The sequence below is a fragment of the Uranotaenia lowii genome, chromosome 2, assembly GCF_029784155.1.
Source record: "Uranotaenia lowii strain MFRU-FL chromosome 2, ASM2978415v1, whole genome shotgun sequence".
NCBI lineage: Eukaryota > Metazoa > Arthropoda > Insecta > Diptera > Culicidae > Uranotaenia > Uranotaenia lowii.
Genome location: NC_073692.1, coordinates 263647619 through 263663294, shown reverse-complemented (window position 1 = coordinate 263663294; position 15676 = coordinate 263647619). Strand labels below are relative to the sequence as shown.

Sequence of the window (15676 nt, the reverse complement as noted above, 5' to 3'; positions counted from 1 at the left end):
CAAAGCCTGACTAATGTCATTTATCAGACAGAAAAAAATGACTGGGCTCTGGAAGAAGAAGATCTGCATTTATGTTTACTTTGGTAATTTATTCAGATTTGGAAAGAAAATGTAAGTTTCCTGGCTTCTTTATCAGCAACATTCTAATTAGAACAGCTTTTTTTTTTCTTAAATTTTATCCTTCCTACAGGTTCATCCTCTTCGCTCTGGATCATACGCTGAAAAACACCCGGCAATCGGGGCCCATAACACGGCAGCGGCTGAAAATCATCGCTTCCTCTGCAGCACAACTCCAACTAAAAGGTCTCACAGGAACGAAATCGCCAGTTTGCTGTATGAGCTGCATTTGTAAAACATTTTAGTGATACGTGCAAAGTGAAAAAAGCCCAGAATAGTGTTTTTGTTATCCATTCTGGAATTGAATAGGCTGAATGATGTACGAATTATAAATTTTCTCAGGTATTGTAAAAATAAAATGAAAAACAAAACCCACAATCCCACAAAGCCCTGTTTTAATCAGAGAGTTTTGCATTTATTCATATCTAGAAATTTAACTTAATGCAAAAGTTTATGTTGACGAAATCCCTGATAAGAAATGGACTTGAATTCATCCATTTAAATACGACAAATTTTCTCAGACCCATGCATTGCTATGATAGGCTATTGAGCAAAGTGGCGATTGAATACTTAGCCGCAAAAGTTTAAAGGTTCGATTCCAGTTCCTAAACTACGTTGATTACGAGGGATAAAAAAGGGAGGATGAGAGAGATAGAATTTAAGGACGTAGTGTAGAGTCAAAAAAAGATGAAACATAAACCACACAGTAAACGAAAACTACCGAGTTCGGTAATTTTTTTTACAGAACCTGTTCTGTAATTCGAAAATTTTCGGTAATTGATCGATCTGACGTCTTGTTTTTACCGAGTTCGGTAGATCGATCCTTTCTTTAACGAGGCTCGTTGATTTTTATGTAAACAAATCGCTTTGCCGTAAATTTTCGGTGAAAAAACACCGAAAACTGTAAATTAGTGTTGCTGTCAACACAAACGTCATATTTCGAGCTCACATTTTTTGCAGCTTTGAGCGCAACCGTCTCTTTTTGATAACCGCGATGTATTAGTGGCGTCCCGCTTGCGCAAAATCAATTTGAAACGTTTTTAATTTTTGCATATGCGCAGGGGGTGCTTTCAATCGAGCAGTAAAGTTTCGGTATCGCGTGTTTGTAGATGATGTTGGGGGTTGGTGTGCCACCGAATTACCTCTGCTAGAAGGTTTATTCTCCAAGCGTGTTAGAGGTACGGATTCTCTAGCGCGCTTAGTAGCTGATTGTTGGATGGTTTCCTTTTCTTGTTGTTGAGATTTTTTAAGCCGGTGTTGAAATTGCAGGTAAGTCTCACATGATTCGATAAATATCATCATTACCGAAATCAGCGCTTGCAGCAAGAGTTATATTTCAGCTTTTGCAAAATTGCACAGCTGAATGCCCATCGCACCACTCAAAGTAAATTTTGCTTGACCCAATTGCATTTCTTCTCTTCCAGGCTTCCAAGGCAGATCTTCATCATTCGAGTACTTACCGCCACCAGCCTCAACAGCAGCAATATTCACAGTGGTCATTCTCACTTTTGGTAATTTTTTTCTGTGCCTAATTACCCAAACGATTTGAAAGTGATTGAGCTGCAAGATGGACCATTTTGTCTTATCCGGGGGAACAAGTGTTACAAGTAAGTAAAATAGAGTGAAAAACAAACTGTTTCTTTGTTGTAGATGTAATCAGGCCAGAATGCTACCTAGGCAATTTCCGTTTCTGCTTGCTGCCGATATGGTGTATACGATACCTACCCACCGATGCCCATCAACAATCACCTGCATTGTCCGATCTTTGGTAAATTTTGTAGTGTGACAGAAGATTCATCCGGCACCTGGTATGGTTCAAAAAAAAAAAATACCAAGGTAAGTGCAAGACAATCCTTTTATAATTCAACCTGGCAATATCTTAGCAGTGTTAAATAAACTAAAATAACATATTATTTTCTGTTTTTTTTTCTAGCAACTTGATCTTCGAGATGTGGTCTGCAGATGACCTTTAGCGGAGGCAAGGATAGCTGTGTTTATGAATCTGGCAACAAAACATCCGTTGGGAGGCAGAAGATATAAAAACAGCCATCACCCCCAGCAGCCGACGCAATTCAGTTTAAATGAAGGCGCAGAAGCCTTCCTTATTCAGATTAAGGATTAGATCCGAATATCAGGTTCAGGTTTTATATTCAATATCAGATTTCACTACCAGATCTAGATGCAGTTTCAGATATAAGATTTAGATTGAGGGTTCATTTTCAGATTCACGTTTCCGATTAACATTTCAGTTTCCAATTCAGATTCACAATTGATTCGGTTTTCAGATTCAAATTAAGATTGAGATTCCAGTTTCAGATTCAGTTTCAAATTTGAGATTTAGATTCAGATTAGAACTTGAGATTCAGATTTCAAATCTAGTTTCAATTTTCAATTTCCAATTCATATACATATGTAAAGATTACGATTCAGAATCAGGTAAACATTCGGGGTTCAAAATTTAGTATCCAATTCAGATTATAGATTCACATTTTGATCAGATTTAAGTTCCAAATTAAGTTTGAGATACCACTTCAGATACAGGTTTCAATTCAGTTTTGAATTTGAGATTCACATTTAGGTTAAGATTCGGATTTCAGCTCTAGTTTTAGATTGAAGTTTCAGTTTTCGATTCAGATTTCAAATTCAATATTCATGTTTAGTTTACTATTCAGATTTCAGTATCAGATTCTTAATTTGGTTTCAAATTAAGATTTCAGTTTCCAATTCAGATTCATATTTTGATATGGATTGCAGATTCAATTAAGATTGAGATTCCAGTATCAGATTCAGTTTGAAATTTGAGATTCAAAAAAAGATTGGGATTTTAGATTCAGATTTTAAATCTAGTTTCAGATTGAGATTTCAGTTTCCGATTCATATTCAGATTTTATATTTATGTTAAGATTCAAAATCAGATTAAGAATTAGGGTTCAGATTTCAGTTTCCAATTCAGATTTAAGATTCACATTTTGTTATGGATTTCAGTATAAATTAAGATTGTGATTCCAGTTTCAGATTCAGTTATTGGATTCTATTTCAAATTTGTGATTCACGTTTAGAAAAAAAAATTGAGATTCGGATTTTAGATATAGTTTCAGACTGAGGCTTCAGTTTTGATTCAGATTTCAAGCTCACTTTTAGATTCATTTTAAGATTTAAGTTTCAGTTTAAGATTTCAGTTTCCATTTCAGATTCTGATTTAAGATTTCAGATCTATGTTTCAGATTGATCAAATTCAATTTATTCTTTAAGACAATGAATGATACATATTTTTAAATATATCATTCCACCATCATAACCATGAAATTAGTTATTTCACATAAACTCGCAGTATTATTCATTTTAGGCCGTTATTTCCAACACTTGATATCCACGAGCCACAACCATTTTTTATTAACCATGGTGGCATCATTCTCAATTAAATACCCGGCGGGAAAGACAAAATCCAGGATATTCAAAATGAAAGGGTGATTACGCTCGGCGTTCGCTAGTGTGACTTAAGTTGTCATTCGATGTTTAAATCTCTGAACATCGTATAAAACTGCAAGGCACCTCACGTAAAGGGTGACTTAAACCGCCAAACGATCGTCAGTTTAATTCAAATCGTACAAGAGTTTTAAACACATCGTTTATAGTGTGATTCTTAATGTCAACTCGCCCGGAATCGTTCATTTGTACAGATCGACTCGTTTAAAGTAACGTACAACAAATCACCAATGCAACATAAAGTACCAAAGTGTATCAAACGTCGTATTATAATCTTATATGGCGCTGTAATTCCTATTTATTATTTTTTAGCTACAGTCAATTTTAATTCATTGATTTTCACAATTCTCAATAAGGCATGGATCCCGATGGGAAGGTCGAAATCCTGAATTACCGATGTGGTTTATTTCGCACAGCACGAACTTCGATGTGAGATAACACGAGTCGATTCCAGAAAGTGCTCCATGCAAAAAAAAACGTCGTTTTAACTGAGCCTCTAATGCTCATCAGAATGGATATGTTTCGCTTGTAGTGTCGTCTGAAAATGCCAATAATATTTACTGAAAACTGTGAAACGTAAATGTTTACCGAACATCGTAAAACATTCGGTAATTTCAGTTTTGATGCACGGCATATAACGCGAAATGATTCGAGACTCGAGTCATCTCGCGTAATAATCTGTGCATCATAAACTCAAATTATCGAATATTTTACGGTGTTCGGTTAAAACTCCTAAATTTGGCAGTTTTCGGTTAATATTACTGGTATTTTCAGACGACACTACAAGCGAAACATATCCATTCTGATGAGCATTAGAGGCTCAGTCAAAACGACGTTATTTTAGCATGGAGCACTTTCTCGAATCGACTCGTGTTATTTCACATCAAAGTTCGTTATTTCGGTAAAAATAAAAAAATACCCATTTTTCGGTAAAAAATACCGATTTTTCGGTAAATATTACCGAATTTTCGGTAGTAATTACAGACATATCGGTAAAAATCACCGGATTTTCGGTAAATATTGCCGAACTTTTTGAAGTTGTCTGGTAAAATTTACCGGTAATTCGGTAGTAATTACAGATTTTCCGGTAAACTGTACAGATTTTTCGGTAAATATTACCGATAGTTTACAGTTTTTTCGGTAAAAATGATCCATATTTCGATTATAATTACGGTATTTCGGTAAAAATTTTAGGGATTTCGGTAAAAATTTTAGGGATTTCGGTTAGAGTTTTAGGTATTTCGGTAATAATTACAGGTGTTTCGGTGAACTGTACCGGTTGCTCGGTTCATATAACCGAGCTTTATAGTTTTTTGGTTAAAAATGACCGACCTTTCGGTAATAATTAAAGACATTTCGGTTCAACAATACCGGTTTTCGGTAATATAACGAGCTGTCATGTTAACAACTGTCAATATTGTGACAGATCATCTGCCGAGTTTTGGTTATTTTTTACCGAAAATGGTCCGTAATATTTGACAGCTGTCACTCCTCGGCCATGAAAAAATTACCGAACAGTTTAACGAACTCCACATGTTAGGATTTCGGTAAAATAATTACCGAACTCGGTAATTTTCGTTTACTGTGCAGTTTTATTTTTTATTTTTTCTTTCCCCCGGTGGGTTGTACCCACTGAAGAAATTTTTTGACATTTTCCCATTGGCTGTATATTGGCCGATTTACAGGCCAAAACCGGCTTTTGGGCAGCCCTTAGGAGGAATTGAATGCTGCTTGGCTTTGTGAGGCATTTTCTATAATCAAATATAGAGCCGAACAAGGGCCATTTTTTACGGCTTATTGGTTACTTGGGTGTACAAACACGTGAAAAGGATCTATCTTCGTATATGGCGAATCGAGAAAAACGCGTTTGACAAAAATACAACCTATTTTAAATCGCTAATTAAAAATTATTTGAAATTTTTGATTTTTATGATAGCTTAACGATTTTTAGGAGCATTCTCTATATGTTTTTTTTTTTTTGTAAATTCTTTATTTGAAACGGCTCATACCTCTAGGCTTTAAGGAGCCAAACTCGTTTTGCATTTTTACAATTGGTATGCTTAGCTTAACACTTGTTTAGAAGAGAAAGAAGGATAGAAAGGGAAATATGAAAATAAAAAGAATTACAGCTGAAGATCAATAGCTTTGAGGAAAAGATATATTTCGAACATGTAGTCCAAATCCATCACAGCTAACACATCCCTCACTGGAACGTCAGGTAGTTTTCCTCGGGCCCGAAGGGAATCTATGAAATTCGCTCTGGCGACAAGGTGGTCCTCACACGACCAAACAATATGCTCGATGTCTTGGTATCCTAGGCCGCAATCGCATAAATTGCTGCCAGCAATATTTATACGATAGAGTACCGCATTCAAGGAATAATGATTGGACATGAGACGGGAAAATAAACGAATAAAATCCCGACTCAGATTCAATCTATCAAACCAGGGTTTAAGGCTTACCTTTGGGATAATCGAGTGGAGCCACCGACCCAACTCATCCTCGTACCATCTGCGCTGCCAGTTGACAAGAGAGTTTCTCCGAGCCAAGAAGTAGAATTCGTTGAATACGATTTCACGCTGGTAAATGTTGCCTTCCATCGCACCCACCTTTGCAAGGGAATCTGCCCTCTCATTGCCTACTATTGAGCAATGTGAGGGGACCCAGACAAAGGTGATGAAAGAGCAACGTCTTGATAATGTCGTCAATATATCTCGTATCTTTTCGAGGAAGTACGGCGTGAACTTTCCAGGTCTTATAGATCGGATCGCTTCAACAGAGCTGAGGCTATCAGTTATAATATAGTAGTGTTCAACTGGTCGTGATGCGATACTATCCAGAGCGCAATGAATAGCAGCTAACTCTGCGATGTACACAGAACATGGTGACTGAAGACTGTATGAGGCGCTGAAGATTTCGTTGAACACTCCGAATCCTGTTGTTTCCTCTATAAGTGATCCATCGGTAAAGTACATTTTATCAGCATCGACGTGTCTATATTTAGCTTCGAAAATTCTTGGAATCAAAAGTGAACGGTGCGTGTCCGGGATTCCACGGATTTCCTGCTGCATAGACAAATCAAACTGGACAGAAGAATGGTCGTAGTCTGGGCTACAAACACGAGTTGGAGAATACGAAGAAGGATTTACCTGCATTGACATGAAGACATGGTATATAGACATAAATCTAGTTTGAAGATTTTGCTCAAGTAACCTTTCGAAATTCACAATCACCAATGGGTTCATGACCTCACACCTGATGAGGAACCGGAGTGAAAGTAAATTGAATCGATCTTTCAGGGGGAGTATTCCTGCCAAAACTTCAAGACTCATATTATGCGTTGAGGGCATACAGCCCAAAGCGATGCGGAGACAACGGTATTGGATACGCTCGAGTTTGATTATGTGAGATTTGGCAGCTGACTGAAAACAGAAGCTACCATATTCCATAACTGAAAGAATGGTCGTTCGGTACAATTTTATAAGATCTTCTGGATGGGCTCCCCACCAGGTGCCAGTGATTGAACGGAGAAAATTGATTCTTTGTTGGCATTTTCCTTTCAGATACTCAATGTGGGCTCTCCAGGTACATTTGGAATCAAACCAAACCCCAAGATACTTAAAACACCTCGATTGAGTGATCGTCCTGCCTAGGAGTTGAAGCCTAGGTTGAGCAGGTCTACGTTTCTTAGTGAAAACAACCATCTCCGTTTTCTCTGGAGAAAACTCAATCCCAAGCCCCAAAGCCCAGGAAGACAATCTGTCTAAAGTATCTTGTAAAGGTCTGTGCAGATGAGACTCAGTAGATCCTGTGACAGACACCACGCCGTCATCTGCAAGTTGTCTTAGAGTGCAGCCTTCAGAGAGACAGCTGTCGATGTCACTTACGTAAAAGTTGTACAAAAGTGGACTCAAACATGAACCCTGCGGGAGGCCCATGTAAGAGGTTCTTTTAACTGCAATAGCTCCGTGAGCAAAGTTCAAATGTTTCTCACATAGCAAGCTGTATAAGATGTTGTTCAATAGTGGAGGCAGACCCCGGGAGTGCAACTTGTCAGACAACACCTCTATTGAGACTGCATCAAAAGCTCCCTTTATGTCTAGAAACACTGAAGCCATTTGCTCACGTTTTGCGTACGCCATTTGTATCTCTGAAGACAGCAAAGCAAGACAATCGTTTGTTCCTTTGCCCCTTCGAAACCCAAATTGAGTATCTGAAAGGAGACCATTTGTTTCCACCCACTTATCCAATCGGAACAAAATCATTTTCTCCATCAATTTGCGGATACAAGACAACATCGCTATCGGGCGGTACGAATTCGGATCGGACGCAGGTTTCCCGGGCTTTTGGATAGCTATTACTTTCACTTGTCTCCACTCTTGGGGAACAATGTTATTCTCCAAGAATTGATTGAATAAATTTAACAAGCGAAATTTAGCGGCGTCCGGAAGGTTTTTCAACAAGTTAAATTTAATTTTATCAATTCCCGGAGCAGAATTGTTGCAAGAGAGGAGGGCAAGTGAGAATTCTACCATCGAAAAGCTGGAATCCAGACCACACCTATCTGGAGGCACATTCCGGATTATTTTTTGCACAGGTGTAGAATCTGGACAGACTTTCCGTGCGAAGTTAAAAATCCATCTTTGTGAATATTCCTCACTTTCATTCGTTGATGATCGATTACGCATGCTTCGTGCCACTTTCCATAAGGTGCTTAAGGATGTTTCTCGCGATAAACCACCCACAAAATTCCTCCAATACGCCTTTTTCTTCCCCTTGATTAATTTTTTGAACTGATTTTCAAGGGAAACGTATGCTTCAAAATGGACAAGAGTTCCATGTTTTCGAAATTCTTTAAATGCTGCTGATTTGTCCTTATAAAGCTTGGAACACTGGGGGTCCCACCATGGATTAGGAGGCCTTCGACGCACAGATGATTCTGGGATGGGTTTTGTTTGAGCGCAAACTGCACTATCGTGTATCAAACAAGAGAGAAAGTGGTACTCTTCCAAAGGAGGTAAAACATGCATAGAGTCGATGGCTGTTAATATTTCGTCCGAGTACTTTTTCCAGTCGATGTGTCTTGTAATGTCATATGTCATATTTATTGTGTTTGAAGAGTTGACCCCATTGGTGATTGTGATTTCGATAGGCAAGTGATCACTACCATTAGGATCATGGACCACCTTCCACTGGCAATCAAATGATAGTGAATTTGAGCAGAGCGAGAGGTCAATTGCACTTTGTCTTGCAGGAGGTTTAGGTACCCGTGTTTTTTCACCCGTGTTCAAAACTGTTAAATTGAAACTGTCGCAAATGTCATAGATAAGAGTAGAACGACTATCGTCAATTTGTTCTCCCCAGACAGTTCCATGTGAATTGAAGTCACCTAGGATCAACCTTGGCTCAGGAAGCACTGAGCACAGGTCTTCTAAGTGACTTCGATCCACTGCAACTCTCTGAGGCCAGTACAAACTGACAACACATAAGTCCTTACCTCTTATGGTTGTATGACAAGCAACGGCCTCAATTCCGCCCGATAAAGGAAGGTGAATTCTATAAAAAGAGTGGCACTTGTTGATCCCCAAAAGCACCCCTCCATAAGAATCGTCACGATCCAGACGGATGATATTAAAATCGTGGAAAGAGATGGTAGATTGAAAAGAAAGCCAAGTTTCGGACAACGCAAAAATATCGCAACTAGTTCTATGAAGTAAATAATTCAGTGAATCCAATTTTGGAATAAGACTACGACAATTCCACTGTAGAACAGTGATATCTCCGACCTCTCGGCGTAAATTAGCCATCGAGAGAGACAAACACTGAAAGGAGGGGCCAAGTTCGCATCAACTGCGTTAAAAATGTCTTTATTATAGGAAGCATTGCAATAACAATTCCTTTGATGGGTTCTGGTACGTTAAAACACGAGAAAATTCCGTTCAAGATGTCGGACAACTTAAAAATCCCAGATTGAGTAATAGATTCTGGCATTAGGTTAGCAGATGAGGTTTGCGATTCTCCCACAGTCGATGGTTTATTCTGTTGTGGAATTTTCCCGCGAAAGCCTGGAGGAACTTGTTTTTCATTTTCCGAAAACGATGAATTTTTCTCAACTCTTATTGAGGAGATAATCGTAGGAATTTTTGGAGGTATTTTGGGGGAAGGCACCTTTGCACGCTTCCGAGAGCCTCCTGCAGAGAGGACTGGATGAACCTCATCAGCCGTGTCTGTGTCCCCGGTGTCCTCATTATCAACTGGCAGCAATGAGAAAATATTGCTAGGTTGAGATTGGGTCGGTGGAGAGGCGCTCTTTAATATAGCGGCATAAGAACGTTTAGAACGCTCTTTTAAAGAGCGCCTCTGCTTATCCCAGCTACCTTTAAATGCCTCGCACGAGGAGATTTCATGGGGTGAGCCCCCGCAATAGACACATTTTTGCTCTATTGCCGAGCATGCTCCTTCCCCATGATTCTCCCCGCAACGAGAGCATCGCTGCTTATTGCAGCAATGAGATGCAGTGTGTCCCAACTTTATGCAATTTTTGCACTCCATTGGGCGAGGCACATAAAGGCGTACTGGAAGCCTTAAAATTCCGTCAATCAAGACGTAGTGAGGGAGGGCTGTTCCCGCGAAGGTAACTCGAATCGAGGCTGAAGGCGTATACTTTTTAACGCCATCAACGACGATGGCAGTCTTGAGTTGGCAACAATCCACGATTCCGACCGAAGTAGAATCGAGGCTCTTAAACTTGCCAACGCCGTGAGCCTTAACGTATTCAGCCTCCAGACTCGATTCGGTGATTACACCCTCGATTTCTACGTCTCGAGACGGAATATAGAGCTGATACTCCAAATTAAAAAAATTGCTAACAAGAATCGCGTTTGCGGCCTTCCGGTCTGCCACAACGACGCGCAATTTATTTGGCCTTACCTTCGAAACACTGGTAACGGAGGGCCACCTCGCCAGATCTTTGGTGATCTGCACCACATTCAAACCTTTACCGTTAGCTTTGGGCCGGATAAAAACCACCCAGGGCCCAGAAAAGGTTGAGTTTTCCGGATAGGTCCGGAGTCGGGATGTTTTTTCCACAGCTGTAGGTGGTGAGGGAGAACTAACTACTAGAGGGGCATGAGCACTAGCATTTGAAGGACCAGCTACTGCTGAATCCTCCAGATGCTCCTCATCTTCGTAGATGATCCTCTCATCATCTACAGCTGGTGGATCCAACCCCCCGCCTTCGCTCATATTTTTTCGCGGAGACACGAATGTCTACCGTGGAAAAATATGAGCGGAGCAAAATATGAACGAAATAATAAAGAGAAAATGATAGATACAAGAAAAAGAGAAAAAATGAAAAAAGAATTACCAGCTAATTAAGCACTCTTTTATATTTATGGCTCCTTCAATGTCGATGAACCCAACCACGTGGTCTTCTGTTGTTGGTTGAAGATGGCTGCTCCAATTGGTACTGGGCACAATCAAATGATGATATCCAGGGTAATTTGCCAAACAATTGCGATGCCCCTGGTGGTAATCAACCTCTCTTGGCGGTGTCGGTCAGTTTGGTGAAAATGGGAAAACTGCAATCCACCAATAACCCCACTTTTCCGAAGGGTTATGAATGTCAACTCTGCCCTGGCGAATGGCAGGAAAATGTCCACTTTTACAACCCGGCACACAACTCCGGATAAAAAGGTTAACCGTCCGGACGGTATCCACTCCCGGAATAAACGGACGGACAACGGACACTTTTTTCTCACACACTACTAGACACTAATGCTCGAGATGCGCGAAACCACAAGTGTTCTCAACGAGTGTTGCAAGACGAATGATTCTCTATATGTTGGAATAGAGGAATATCAATTTTCATGAAAAAACAACGCGCTATCGTAGATAGAACCTAGCTCACGCAATATTTTATCTCCCTTGTTTATACACCCTTTGCTATTTTCTCATTTCTAGCTTAAGTTTTAAGCTCGCGTTCATTTGCAACTATGTTTTTATTTTGAATAAAGTGTCAAATATTTACCAACACACAAAAAGAATCTGGCCCTTATTCTGCGCCTCGAGTGACGTGACGATAGTAGAGTCACCCAAGTCACTCTATTCCAGCAGTCGGTTTAGGTGAGGAACGTCACTTCGGATGAACTTTGTGAGTTCTTACCCTATTCTTATAGTCACCGTGGGTGAGAATCGTCGCATTCAGGTGACGATTTTAGGTGAGAATTGTCGGTACCTTTTGAGGTGGTGACGAGATAGGAATTGAATCGAAAATTTATTTAAATCAGAATGTTAGGCTCTAAATAGTTAATTATACTGATGAATGTTGGTTTTGGAAACAAAATAAAACAAATTTATTAGCAAAATAATTTATTCAAATATATATTGAATATTTTTCATTGCTATCTAAAATATGTAATTTGAATTAAAATACTGAATGGAAAGTATGATCTAATGAAATCCAAAATTCAGTTTAAATTGAAATTTGATTTGCGAAACGTTAAAACGATGAAATGACAAAAACTTAGAAAATCAAAATACTTTTAATTTTTTTTCCACTTTTTAACCAAAATTATAAAGGTGAATAATTATTGAAATAGATTCGTGCAAAAATCTGGCTTTTTTCAATGAAATCCGCCCAACCGGACCAAACCGAACTATTTCCATATTTAGTATTAAATGTGTGGGCAATAATCTTGAATGCTAAGACTAGATGCTTAACAGATTAAAATTTAAAAAATAAAACTTCTTATTTTATTAGAGTTTGGTATTGGAATTAACATGATTTCGAATATATTTGAATATTATTTTTAACATTGAAGATACCCATAGATAATTATTTTAAAAATGTAATTTGCTCTGAAAACGACTCTTCTTTCCTCCATGACTAAAAGAGATTGCCGCATCTTATCACCTTTAGCATATCCGTATAATTATCGGGAATCGTCCTTCAAATTCCAAAAAACTCCTGTCCTTTTGGCTAGCACAAAAGTCCCTGACCTGGAAACCTCAATCCACGGCTCGATGCCCAAATCTGTTTTTTCTCCAGCAGCTTTTTCAAATTTTCAATTTTCAGGAACTGGAATTTAGATGATAGGTTCCTACCAGCAGCGTTAGTCTAAAATGATATTTTGATTATTTGTTCTTCCTCTGTCGCTTCCGCATATTACTCACCCAAAAAAGCTGCTGAATTTGGTAAAAAGGTTCTGAATTTAAATCCTCCTGGTCATCGGTTGGCAGGATATTGCCGATGACTTCTGCCTTCGTTGTTTTTTCATACAACTCGGGACCAGCGGTGCTTGTTCCATCCAATTTGGAGCTTGTTAGGCTCAGTTGTGATTGCCGAAATTGTATCCTAGGACGTAAAACTTGACCGTTTTGTTGTCCTGAGCAGCTTGCTGGCACTATAAAATCCTATTGCCGCCCTTCTCTGACCGAAATTCAAACTAATAATTTTTAAATTAATTTTTAAAAATCCGAAGTGTAACAAAACCAAAACAGCACTGAACAAATTCGACCATTTTGACAGATGTGTTCATTCGGTCACTCACCTTGAATGAACCTCTGTCACTTTACCCACATCGACTTCGGGAATAAGGTGACAAATCTCACGGTGACTCCGAAGTGAGGTGACAATCATCACGTCACGCGCGGCGCAGAATAAGGGCCTCTATATCTATGATGGCGTATTGAGAAAAACGCGTTTGAAAAAATACAACCTATTTTAAATCGCTAATTAAAAATAACTTGAAATTTTTTATTTTTATGAAAGACAAACGATTTTTAGAAGCATCCTCTATATGTTGGAATAGAGGAATATCAATTTTCATGAAAAAATAACGCGCTATCGTAGATAGAACCTACTTCACGTAACATTTTGTCTAACCTGTTTATACACCTTTTGCTATTTTCTTATTTTTAGCTTAAGTTACAAGCTCGCATTCATTTGTAACTATGTTTTTTATGTTGAATAAAGAGTTAAATTGATTATTTTGAGTTTGTTGGCGGAGTAGTAGCGAAAAATTGTTTCGGAGTAAAGGGTGTATATCCATGTAATGGCAGTTCTGGTTTAAGAATGTTTATAGATCCTTTACTCAAATTGAGTTTTTAATGTAACGGAATATTTAGTGGTATGAATAAGGTTTAGCAATTGCTTCGGCAGCTTTTACTTAGCTCGAAATCAAGCAAAGCAAAAGCCCAAAGCATTTGCTTAGTTTGGTATGAATAAACATTTGCTTAGCGGATGTGTACTAAAGTCTTAGAACATAGCTTTTGCTTCGAAAAATAGAGCTATCCAACCAGCAGAATCTGAAGTTTTCTAAAGTTAAATGAAAAAAGACGATCAGAAAATTTAAAAGTCCGGCTAAAATAGCCATGAAGTCGACGGTGCGGATGGTGGGTGTAAGAACGACCGGAAAGTTTTTGGTTATTGCGTGCTCGTATGTTGATGTTTAAAGAAAAATGAATACATATTCGAATATAGTCAAACGACAAATGGCCTAACTTTAACATTTATCATAGCTCTCCCACACGTATTCGAATCGGGATAATCCGATGTATAAAAAATAGGCAATAGGCGCGCATCTTAATTTAATTTTTTTTTAAATCTTAGAATTATAAAAAAAAATCATATAAATATGGAAGTCTGAATTATGTTTTAAATTATTACAATTTTCTTCCAACTTCAAGCCGATTGGGACTTCTTCCACTCTAGCCGGAATTTTTAATTTAGAATATTTACTGATTGATTTGTTTAGTTTCATCTTAGACGAATCATTTCATACAACGACAGGAATATGAAAAAAAAGCTGGATTATCACTCCGAGTTTTCTTTAACCATGTTGAAAATGCCTTTTTGAATTGTATTGAAGTGTAATATTGCAAATTTAATAAATTCATGACATTGCTAAAGAATTTTTTATTGGAAAAGTCTGCTACCGAGCATGCTTAGAAAATAAAGCTATTGCTAGGAGATTTGTCGAGCGATTACTTCAGATTTGGGCTTTATTCATACCAAATTAGCTTGTTCTAAAAGTAAAAGCTCCTGACAGAGAAAACAGCTGTCAAAAAAAACTTTATTCATATCAACCGAAGCAATTGCTTTAAGCGACTGCTCGACTGCTCGATTTAGTTTAGCAAAAGCAATTGCTAGGTTTTTTTCATATCACCTATTATTTTCTCAAAAGGGTTTTACCGTTAAGTAGTGCAAGTGTTGGCCTATCGCGAGGTACTGAAAATGGTTTTTGTTTACTTTTGGAGATAGATCCTTTTCACGTGTTGGTATAGATATATGTTTTGGAATCAAGACTCACTCTCTCTGAGTGACTCACCACAACATCACGGAATAATGTCAGTGCGATCTACGGTTTGTGAATTGAGGAGCTGTTCCAGCAAAACAGAAAATCGTTTGGCGCATTATAAGAATTTCTACACAATAGTACCGAAAAGTGGAATTTGCATTGCTTTGCTGAACCTCGACCTGGATTTGTACCCGGAGGGATGTTGTGAGATGAATTGCTACAGAAATGGATCACTTAACCCGTTCGAGACCGATTGCACACCGTGTGTGCAATGGAATTTTTGTGCTTTTGTCAGAATAATCTTTCATTGTGAGTTTACTATTGCGCGGAAAAATAATATTCTTATACCAATGAAATCCGAAAATGTTAAGCAAAATGTATTGAGCAATGGTTTTGATGAAAATTAAACGACATAAAAGTTATCTTAGAATAAAGTAACATGAGTTCGAATGTCGCGAAAAGGCCTCCGTCTCGAATGGGTCAAAAATGTTTGCTAATTTTGTTTTACCGCCGTTTTCCCCGAAAAGGTTTTTGGTTTTGTTTGTTCCGGGATCCGGTAAATCGTTTTTTGAAAGGTATGTGCATTTTGATCTATTTTTGTTTGATTGATTTATTTGTTTTAGCGCTGCAAGATTTATTTTGTAATTTTTCATCAATCGGTAATTATTAGACATTTTATCCCATTTTTATTGAGCGACAAAATCATTGTTTATACCATCATACATCCGTAAACTTTTTACACTTATTTTGGAATTCAGATAGGGGCTTGAAAT

General features: G+C 38.2%; 1 long non-coding RNA gene across 1 annotated transcript; it reads left to right on the top strand.

The window, feature by feature from the left end:
• The first annotated feature begins 1223 nt into the window (after positions 1–1223).
• Positions 1224–2323, top strand: LOC129743907 (uncharacterized). The gene is made up of 4 exons (XR_008736727.1): positions 1224–1386; positions 1542–1724; positions 1795–1953; positions 2051–2323. It is a non-coding gene; the product is annotated as an uncharacterized LOC129743907 (long non-coding RNA).
• The last annotated feature ends 13353 nt before the right edge of the window (positions 2324–15676 follow it).